This window comes from Salmo trutta, chromosome 3 (assembly GCF_901001165.1).
Source record: "Salmo trutta chromosome 3, fSalTru1.1, whole genome shotgun sequence".
Taxonomy (NCBI): Eukaryota; Metazoa; Chordata; class Actinopteri; order Salmoniformes; family Salmonidae; genus Salmo; species Salmo trutta.
In genome coordinates this window covers 25,062,641-25,073,925 of record NC_042959.1, presented here as the reverse complement: position 1 = coordinate 25,073,925, position 11,285 = coordinate 25,062,641, and positions in this window count along the sequence as shown.

The window sequence follows — 11,285 nt, the reverse complement described above, 5'->3', positions numbered from 1 at the left end:
CTGTAGATATCTGTACTTGCAGCTGACACCAGGGCAATTATTTGATGACGATCACCAAGTCACACGGTAACGGCAGATCTGAATCAATTGTCTGATATTCAGATAAGACTTCTGTCGTGAACGCCCTGACAACAAAATGTCCTTGAAGAATAAAAAACAGGGAAGTGCAGGAAGGATGTACATTTCTGGATTGTCTCTTAATAGGAGGATGCATATCAGATTGAACTTGATCTTGGGAAAATCAAAAATAATATATGTGTATTTAACACTTTTGATCTCTTTATCACTTAAAGTATATACAGGACAACCCTTCATTAGATACATGATTGGTAAAATCAACAATTCGCATTCTAATCCAAAAAGAGGGTTGTAAATATGCCTGTGTTTACATTCTCAAGGATAGAAACTGGAGACCGGCTGGTTTCACAATTGTTAGTACCAAACGACGTGCTTAAAATGCATCTCATTAGACGAGCTCACATATGATTTTGCTAATGAGCCACAGCACATATATTTAAATTCGATCCAGATGTCGGAAAGAACTAGCAAACCACTTACTCATCTAACATAGCATTCACATATGTTTCTCACACAGTTATATGTTAGTTTAGTATTATATCATTATTATTATTATTATTATTAGTAGTAGTAGTATCATTATTATTATTATAGTAGTATTAGTAGTAGTACTAATATCATTATTGTTATTATTAGTATCATTATTATTATTAGTAGTAGTAGTAGTATTAATATAATTATTATTGCCAACACAGTACTGTGGATAAAGGAAAAATTACTCACAAAGCAAAAATGGGTATCACAATATATAAGAAGTGTTGCATACAGCAAGCAGGTATATTATAAACCATTTAGAGGATTTGCAAATAATCTCACAGTTGAGATAACTGAGTGATATACGTAGGTATAACTGTTGCAAGTAACATGTATTTACACAGTACCTGTCTAGAGTACTAACTACTCTACCAAGTGGGACCACCAAGTGGGACTACTGATGGGACTACCAAGTGGGACTAAACAAGTGGGACTACTAATGGGACTACCAAGTGGGACTACCAAGTGGGACTACCAAGTGGGACTACCAAGTGGGACTACTAATGGGACTACCAAGTGGGACTACCAAGTGGGACTACCAAGTGGGACTACCAAGTGGGACTACCAAGTGGGACTAAACAAGTGGGACTACTAATGGGACTACCAAGTGGGACTACCAAGTGGGACTACCAAGTGGGACTACCAAGTGGGACTACTAATGGGACTACCAAGTGGGACTACCAAGTGGGACTACCAAGTGGGACTACCAAGTGGGACTACTAATGGGACTACCAAGTGGGACTACTAAATGGGACTACCAAGTGGGACTACCAAGTGGGCCTACTAAATGGGACTACCAAGTGGGCCTACTAAATGGGACTACCAAGTGGGACTACTAAATGGGACTACTAAATGGGACTACCAAGTGGGACTACTAAATGGGACTACCAAGTGGGACTACTAAATGGGACTACTAAATGGGACTACCAAGTGGGACTACCAAGTGGGACTACTAAATGGGACTACCAAGTGGGACTACCAAGGGAGGTTCTCTTCTTTTTATTTTCTGCTCTCTTTTTGGGTGATGGAAGGAGCTATTAAAAGACACATGTCAAATTTAGGGGACAAGTTGACAAGTTGAAAGAAAAGCCCGGTGGTGTGGCTTTCATCTTCTGATGGTGTTTGTCCCTCTTGCTGTAGGGACCTGGGACACAGGTGCCTCTAGACAATCACAGTCCCCTGAGGAGAGATGACCATCACTGGCACCATAATATGATACTCTGGAGCATCCAGACGTTGTACTAACGGCACCTGATGGAATTATAATACATCTCCCCCACCCCTTGTTGCATATATAATATATGAGCAAAGAGTCTATGCAGTATTGAATGAAGTGTGATTGTACTGTATGTTGTTACCAAAGCCTAAAAGGACTCTCACTGAAGGGTCTAGGTTAATATCAACAATTGAAAGAAAATCTGTACAGTGAATGTTTTTCCCCCCAGAGAGGAAGATGTAAATGTTTAGGACATTCTCTAGTGTACTCTTTATTATGAACCTGCCTAGAGTATGGTATTTAAACCCCATATTTTTGGCATTAAACAGTCTCCATATATACTTCGATTCATTTTTTCAACTTGCACCGGGGGACCTTCAGACAAGTCTTGTGAGGCCTATGGGCGCCCTAGAGCAAAATAACTGACATGTTCATACTAGTTTGCAGGCAAAACCGTTCGATTTTCGGGACATCTCATGGTCTGAAAAACACTGCTCTAACTCTGTCACCTTTCACCTGCAGATGCGAGAGTGCGATATCGGCAGATGCTGTGGATTGAGATGTATCCAATGCAAAAACATATCTGTAGCTTAAACGGACAGATTTTTTGGGGATGTTTGTATTATGCTAATTAGATGTCGACCTTATGGGGTCATTAATGTGGCCGCTTCAAGGGGGCATTTTGCTTTCTCTACAAAAAGCTACAAAGAAACGATCAATTTCCATTTACAGCCAGTTGGTGCTTGGAATATAGCCAGCTGATCTCAACTCACACAAAAACCACCGCACCAAACAACACATATAAACACAAGAGCCTTTATCTAAGGCAGATATACTTGTTCCAGGCATTTCATTGTGAGACACACATTTAACCAGAGAGTTTTTTGTGATATAGTATCTTCGTTAGCTGGAATGCGCAGCCATTGTGTAATGTGTCCATTAACTCTAGTCCATGGGTCCATACATCACTAAACAGATATGCATTCTATTTCTGCTGTCTCTTTTCTGTATTCATTATATTGTTTTCGGGAAAGGGCAAACACGTAATTACAGAGTTGTGCAGCACACTAACAAATAAATATTGACTGTTGGCTCAGAGTGTGAATATCATTGAGATATGATTTACTATTTCCTGCATGATTGTACAATTGAGTCAGGGAAAAAGTACTATATTTCCTTGCTGGCAATGTACTTTGCTTTTGTGTGCACATACAAAGGCTGTGTAAAGGCTTTCATTGACTTTGTATTGGCAACAAGATTACTCGAAACATATTAACTGTAAATGTACATTACCGTTCAAAAGTTTGGGGTCACTTAGTAACGTCCTTGTTTTTTAAAGAAAAGCAATTGTTTTGTCCATTAAAATAACATCAAATTGATCAGAAATATAGTGTAGACATTGTTAATGTTGTAAATGACTATTGTAGCTGGAAACGGCAGAATTTTCATGGAATATCTACATAGGTGTACAGAGGCCCATTATCAGCAACCATCACTCCTGTGTCACAATGGCACGTTGTGTTAGCTAATCCAAGTTTATAATTTTAAAAGGCTAATTGATCATTAGAAAACCCTTTTGCAATTATGTTAGCACAGCTGAAAACTGTCGTCCTGATTAAAGAAGCAATAAAAGTGGCCTTCTTTAGACTAGTTGAGTATCTGGAGCATCAGCATTTGTGGGTTCGATTACAGGCTCAAAATGGCCAGAAACAAATACATTTCTTCTGAAACTATCAGTCTGTTCGTGTTCTGAGAAATGAAGGCTATTTCATGCGAGAAATTGAAGATCTCGTATAACGCTGTGTACTACTCCCTTCACAGAACAGTGCAAACTGCCTCTAACCAGAATAGAAAGAGGAGTGGGAGGCCCCGGTGCACAACTGAGCAAGAGGACAAGTACATTAGAGTGTCTAGTTTGAGAAACAAGCTCCTCACAAGTCCTCAAATGGCAGCTTCATTAAATAGTACCCACAAAACACCAGTCTCAACGTCAGCAGTGAAGAGGCGACTCCGGGATGCTGGCCTTCAAGGCAGAGTTCCTCTGTCTAGTTTCTGTGTCCTATTTAATGAAGGACTTGAGGACTCGTGAGGCTAACACAACGTGCCATTGGAACACATGAGTGATGTTTGCTGATAATGGGCCTCTGTACGCCTATGTAGATATTCCTTAAGAATTCCAGCTACAATAGTCATTTACAACATTAACAATGTCTACACTGTATTTTTGATCAATTTTATCAATTTGATGTGCTTTTCTTTAAAAAATAAGGACATTTCTAAGTGGCCCCAAACTTTTGAATGGAAGTGTATGTATTTGAAAGGGGGCACAAACAATACACAAACATACCAATGGTGCAAGCCCTTCTGCAAGATCTCTCTGCATTTTACACGATGTACAAGAGCAAATACTACGATCTGCAGGGTGAGCGTGTGTGTGTGTGTATTTGTTTGTGTGTAGAGTGTACATACAGTACCATTAAAACGTTTTGACACACCTACTCATTCAAGGGTTTTTCTTAATTTTTTTATATTTTCTACATTGTAGAATAATAGTGAAGACATTAAAACTATGAAATAACACATTGAATCATGTAGTAACCAAAAAGTGTTAAACAAATCAAAATATATTTTATATTTGAGATCCTTCAAAGTAGCCACACTTCGCCTTGATGACAGCTTTGCAGACTCCTGGCATTCTCTCAACCAGCATCACCTGGAATGCTATTTCAACAGTCTTGAAGGAGTTCGCACATATGCTGAGCACGTGTTGACTGCTTTTCCTTCACTCTGCAGACCAACTCAAACCAAACCATCTCAATTCGGTTGAGGTCGGGTGATTGTGGAGGCCAGGTCATCTGATGCAGCCCTCCACCACTCTCCTTCTTGTTCAAATAGCACTTAAACAGCCTGGAGGTGTTTTGTTTCATTGTCCTGTTGAAAAATATATGATAGTTCTGCTAAGTTGGGTGGAAGGTAGCCTAGTGGTTAGAGCGTTGGGCTGACAAGATAAAAATCTGTTGTTCTGCCCCTGAACAAGGCAGTTAAACCCACTGTTCCTAGGCTGTCATTGTAAATAAGAATTTGTTCTTAACTGACTTGCCTTGTTAAATAAAAGTTTAAAAAAGTGCAAACCAGATGGCATGGTGTATCACAGCAGAATGCTGTGGTAGCCATGCTTGTTAAGCATGCCTTGAATTCTAAATAAATCACAGACAGTGTCACCAGCAAAGCACCATCACACCACCTCCTCCATGCTTCATGGGGGGAACCACACATACAGAGACCATCTGTTCACCTACTCTGTGTCTCACAAAGATATGGCTGTTGGAACCAAAAATCAAAAATTTGGACAGATTTCCACTGGTCTAATGTCCATTGCTAATGTCTTGGCCTAGAAAGTCTCTTCTTTTTATTGGTGTCCTTTAGTACTGGTTTCTTTGCAGCAATTCGACCATGAAGGTCTGATTTACGCAGTCTGTTCTGAACAGTTAATGTTGATGTGTCTGTTACTTGAACTCTGTGAAGCATTTATTTGGGCTGCACTCTGAGGTGCAGTTAACTCAAACAAACTTATCCTCTGCAGCAGAGGTTAACTCTGGGTCTTCCTTTCCTGTGGCGGTCCTCATAAGAGCCAGTTTCATCATAGCGCTCGATGGTTTTTGTGACTGCGCTTGAAGAAACTTTCAAAGTTCTTGACATTTTCCGAATTGACTGACCTTCATGTCTTAACCTCTCTGGGGTATGTGGGACGCTAGCAAATTCAAAACAACAAAAATCTCATAATTCAAATTTCTCAAACATATACAACTATTATATCCCATTTTAAAGATACACTTCTCGTTAATCCAACCACATTGTCCGATTTCAAAAAGGCTTTACAACAAATGCATAACATTCGATTATGTTAGGACAGCGCCGAGACAAGAAAAACCACACAGCCATTTTCCAAGCAAGGAGAGGCGTCACAAAAACAAGAAATACAAGATAATCACTAACCTTTGATGATCTTCATCAGGTGGCACTCATGGGACTTCATGTTACACAATACATGTATGTTTTTTTCGATATTTATATCCAAAAACCCATTTTACATTGGCGTGTAATGTTCAGAAATGTTTTGCCTCCCAAAACCTCTGGTGAATGAGCACATCAATTTACAGAAATACTCATCATAAACGTTGATAAAATATTCAACTGTTATTCAAAGAATTATAGATACACTTCTCCTTAATGCAACCGCTATGTCAGATTTCAAAAAAGCTTTACAGCGAAAGCACACTTTGCAATAATCTGAGTACGGCGCTCAGTCACAAAACCAAACCCGCCATTTTATGGAGTCAACAAAACTCAGAAATAGCATTATAAATATTAACTTACCTTTGATGATCTTCATCGGAATGCACTCCCAGGAATCCCAGTTCCACAATAAATGTTCATTTGTTTCGATAAAGTCCATCCTTTATTTCCAAATACCTCCCTTTTGTTCGCGCGTTCAGTCGAGTAATCCAAATCCACTGTGCTCGCGCAGTGAGTTGAGACAAAAAGTAAAAAAAGTTACATTACAGTTCGTAGAAACATGTCAAACAATGTATAGAATCAATCTTTAGGATGTTTTTACCATAAATCTTCCATAATATTACAACCGGACGATTCCTTTGTCTTCAAAAAAGAAAAGGAACACAGCTGACTCTCACATGAGTGCGCGCCACTGAGCTCATGTCATTTTCTCAGTCATCTGATTCCAATGGCTCTTATTCTCTCCCCATTCACAGTAGAAGCATGAAACAACGTTCTAAAGACTGTTGACATCTAGTGGAAGCCCTAGGAAGTGCAAAATGACCCCACAGACACTGTATATTGGATAGGGAATCACTTGAAAAACTACAAACCTCAGATTTCCACACTTCCGGGTTGGATTTTTTTCTCAGGTTTTTGCCTGCCATGTGAGTTCTATTATACTCACAGACATCATTCAAACAGTTTTAGAAACTTCAGAGTGTTTTCTATCCACATCTACTAATGATATGCATATCTTAGCTTCCGGGACTGAGTAGCAGGCAGTTTACTCTGGGCACCTTCTTCATCCGGCCGTGAAAATACTGCACCCTACCCTAGAGAAGTTAAAGTAATGATGGACTGTCGCTTCTCTATGCGTATTTGAGCTGTTCTTGCCATAATATGGAAATGCTATTTTTCCAAAGAGGGCTATCTTCTGTATACCACCCCTACCTTTTCACAGCAGAACTGATTGGCTCAAACGTATTAAGAAGGAAAGAAATTCCACAAATTAACTTAACAAGGCACACCTGTTAATTGAAATGCATTCCAGGTGACTAACTCATGAAGCTGGTTGAGAGAATTCCAAGACGTTGTAAAGCTGTCACCAAGGCAAAGGGTGGCTATTTGAAGAATCTCAAATATAAAATATATTTTGATTTGTTTAACACTTTTTTGGATAGTACATGATTCCATATGTGTTATTTCATAGTTTTGATGTCTTCACAATTATTCTACTAGTAAAAATAAAGAAAAACCCTTGAATGAGTAGGTGTGACCAAACTTTTGACTGGTACTGTACATACAGTGCCTTGCAAAAGTATTCAGAGCCCTTGGATTTGTTCACATTTTACTGTGTTACTAAGTCGTGATTAAAATGGATTTAATCGTCGTTTTTTTTATCAACCTACAAAAACTACTCTGCAATGTCAAAATGGAAGAAATATTATATATATATTTTTTAAGATGACTAAAACATCATAACTAAAATATTAACATTGCATACATATTCAGACCCTTCGTTTAGCCTAAATTAATGTTCAAGAGTCAAATGTGGCTTATCAAATCACATCATAAGTTATATGGACTCACTCTATGTGAAATAAAAGGGGTTGACATGATTATTGAATGACTAATCCTTCCTCTGTCCCCTATACATACAACAACTTTAAGGTCCCTCAATCAAGTATTGAATTTCAAGCACAGATTCAACTACAAAGACCAGGGAGCTTTTCGAAAGCCTCATAAAGAAGGGCAGTGATTGGTAGATGGGTAACAATAACAAATCAGACATTGAATATCTCTTTAAGCATGGTCAAGCTAATAATTATGCTGTGGATTATGTATTAAACCACCCAGACACATCAAAGATGCAGTTTTACTTCTGAACTGAGCTGCAGGACAGGAAGGAAACTGCTTAGGGATGTCACCATGAGGGCATTGGTGATTTTAAAACAGCTACAGAGTTCAATGGCTGTGATGGGAGAAAACTGAGGATGAATCAACAACATTGCAGTGATTCCACCAGTGACCTAAATGACAGAGTGAAAAGAATATACTGTAAAAATATTCAAAAAAATGCATATGTATAATAACAAGCCACTAAAGTAATACTGCAAAAAAACAGCAAATGAATAAACTTTTTGGCCTAAATGCAAAGCCCTGTTTGGGGCAAATCCAACACATCACTGAGTAATTGCTTCCTTATTTTCAAGCATGGTGGTGGCTGCATCATGGTATGGGTATGCTTGACATCAGCAAAGACTGGGGAGTTTTTCAGAATAAAAGGAAACGGGATGGAGGTAAGCACAGGCAAAATCCTAGAGGAAAACCTGCTTCACTGCTTTACACCAGAGACTGGGAAAGGAATTTACCTTTCAGCAGGATAATAACCTATAACACAAGGCCAAGAAGACAGTGAATGTTCCTGAGTGGCCAAGTTACAGTTTTGACATAAATCTTCTTGAGAATCTATGGCAAGACTTGAAAATGACTGTCTTGCCATGATCCCAAACATATTGACAGAGCTTGAATAATTATTTAAAGAATAAACACACACACACACACATTTACTCTACACATTTCCCACCAGTACAGCTGGTAGTGGGTCGAAGGGTGGAACAGCAGTGGGATCACAAGGGAGCTCATTTGGCAGGGAAGCACACCATGAGGGAATGTATGAAAGCTCACCTAATGAAAGCACACAGCACGCAACCTGCCCCGCTTACATCTGCCCAGACTCCGGTAACTGCCAGCCTCACTCTAGGACTATTTGATGTCAATGTTGGGCATCCCATCCCCCTCCCTTCCCTCCCACATCTTTACATTCCTTCCCCTTACACAGCGAAGACCGTTCACATATTATGCAATCTGTTGTGTCCACATGGTGATATCAAATCAAATCGTATTGGTCACATACGCCGAATACAACAGGAGTAGACTTACAGTGAAATGCTTACTTATGAGTCCATTCCCAACAACGCAGAGTTAAAAAGTAAGACAAATATTGGCAAAAATAAATAAAAATAATAACACAATAAAAACAATAATGAGGCTATATACAAGGAGTACCAGTACCGAGTCAATGTGCAGGGGTAAGTTCGTAGCAGCATGTCTCGAGTCCTGCAGAGGCAATGATTATTCTGTTTGTAAGCTCTATAATACATGGGGAACGTTGAATCATGTCAATGGTTGCTGCTGTGAGATGAAATGCTGCTGAAATTTCATTCTGAATGTGTACATTTGACTACATCAAGAAAACAAACAGACATGTTGCAGGAAATATACATACCTCTTTGTATTTGTGAATAGTGAAAGTTTGAGAGCGTCCCCATAAACCTACTGACTAGAGTTGGATTAGAGTTGTTGATATAAAGGAAAACCTTGAGGTTTAATAGCCCCATTGCCAAATATCTTGTCAAGAGCAATAACAATTAGTGGCTTCATTGACCCTATCCTCCATAACCTTTAACAAAATGATAATGCAGTTGATAAATACATTTTGAAATAGTTCAAAAGATTGTCCCTTCCCTTTCCCCTGGGAAAGAGATATTCTAACATCAGAGGTAAAAAGAATTAAGAAAAAATGACTTCTTAGCACTGGTTACAAAGAGGCACTGCTAAAACATGGCATGTGAACAAAGGCACTGTGGTCATCCGTCTGGTGGGGTGTATTTCTGATACTGCTCCACGGGGGTCATAACAGATGAGTACATCACCTGGATTGGCAGTTCATAACCCCAACAGGACAGAGTGTCATGGGGGTTAAGGGAGACCCCTGTCGCTCACTGACACATTTCTGCAGGGTGCCATCTGAGCAAAAACATCCTCATACAATCATACGGCCCAGCTTTTAAGTTTCTTTCAGTGACTGGGGACAGAAGTGAAATGGTGGTCAAAGTGGGGGATCCATTTGTAGTACAGGTTTCATCTAGCACAGCTCTATGTGCCAAACACAGAATGTGGCCATCACTGACCTACAAACTCAACCTCATTTATTTTGTATTTTAGGAAGTGCGAGACCCTTTGGTGTTCTGATTTCACAAGAGATCCATGGGATTGCGGACTTCGAAACAAAGGCTGCATTTACACAGGCAGACCAATTCTGATATATTTTTCACTAATTGGTCTTTTGTGATTGCATAAAAGGTATAAGTTGAAGAGAAAGGACATGAGGAAAAAATAAAGCTAAAAACAACTATATGGTTAATTATGGTAAAACAAATTTACAGTAAAGTCATAAGCAAAATGATAAGTGCTAAACTTAACTGATACATGATATTCTCTAAATGTTTATTGTACTGTATTACCTATGAGTGGCGCAGCAGTCTAAGGCACTGCATCACAGTGCTAGAGGCATCACTACAGACCCAGAATCGATCCTGGCTGTATCACAACCAGCTGTGATCGGGAGTCCCATAGGGCAGCACACAATTGGCCCAGCATCGTCCAAGTTTGGGGAGGGTTTACTTGGCTCATTGCGCTCTAGCGACTCCTTGTCATGCTGGCTTCTGGGTTAAGCGGGCTGGTGTTAAGAAGCTCGGTTTGATCATGTTTTAGAGGACGCATGACTCGACCTTCACCTCCCGAGCCCGTTGTAGAGTTGCAGCAATGAGACAAGCTTGATATTTGGGAGAAAAATGGGGTAAAATAGTCAAAATCATTACATGAAATTACATTTTCAAGCTAACAACACAGGCAACATTAACTGTAAAGCAAGAGAATAGGATGTAAACATATAAAGACAGAGGAAAAACACTGGCACACATTAAATAGAGAACAACATAATAAATCAGTCTTGTGAATATAGTGAATTGGGCAGCATTGTATCTTCTGTAGCATTGCAATCTGCTATCTTCTTAACCCAGGATACCCCTCCGGTTTGCAGTCTTCATCTCAGTGATAAATGTAACGCCTCCAGGTGCTCATCTGGACTGTGTCAGAAGGTTAACTGCATTCCTCCAGATTACACCTCTGATAGTGCCTTCCTCCTGGTGCACACTACCTGCAACATCATGCTGTCCAGACTTAGGGACTAGACATTTTGCCCTGTTCCCTCTTCTGATTTGAAAGGTTAGAGGGGGATATCAGACTTTTCTGCATGATAAAAAGGTAATATTCAAAGGTTATGGTTTGAGTAAAAGGGAGAATGTGTGCTTAATTGTACATTCTGGAAAGGCAA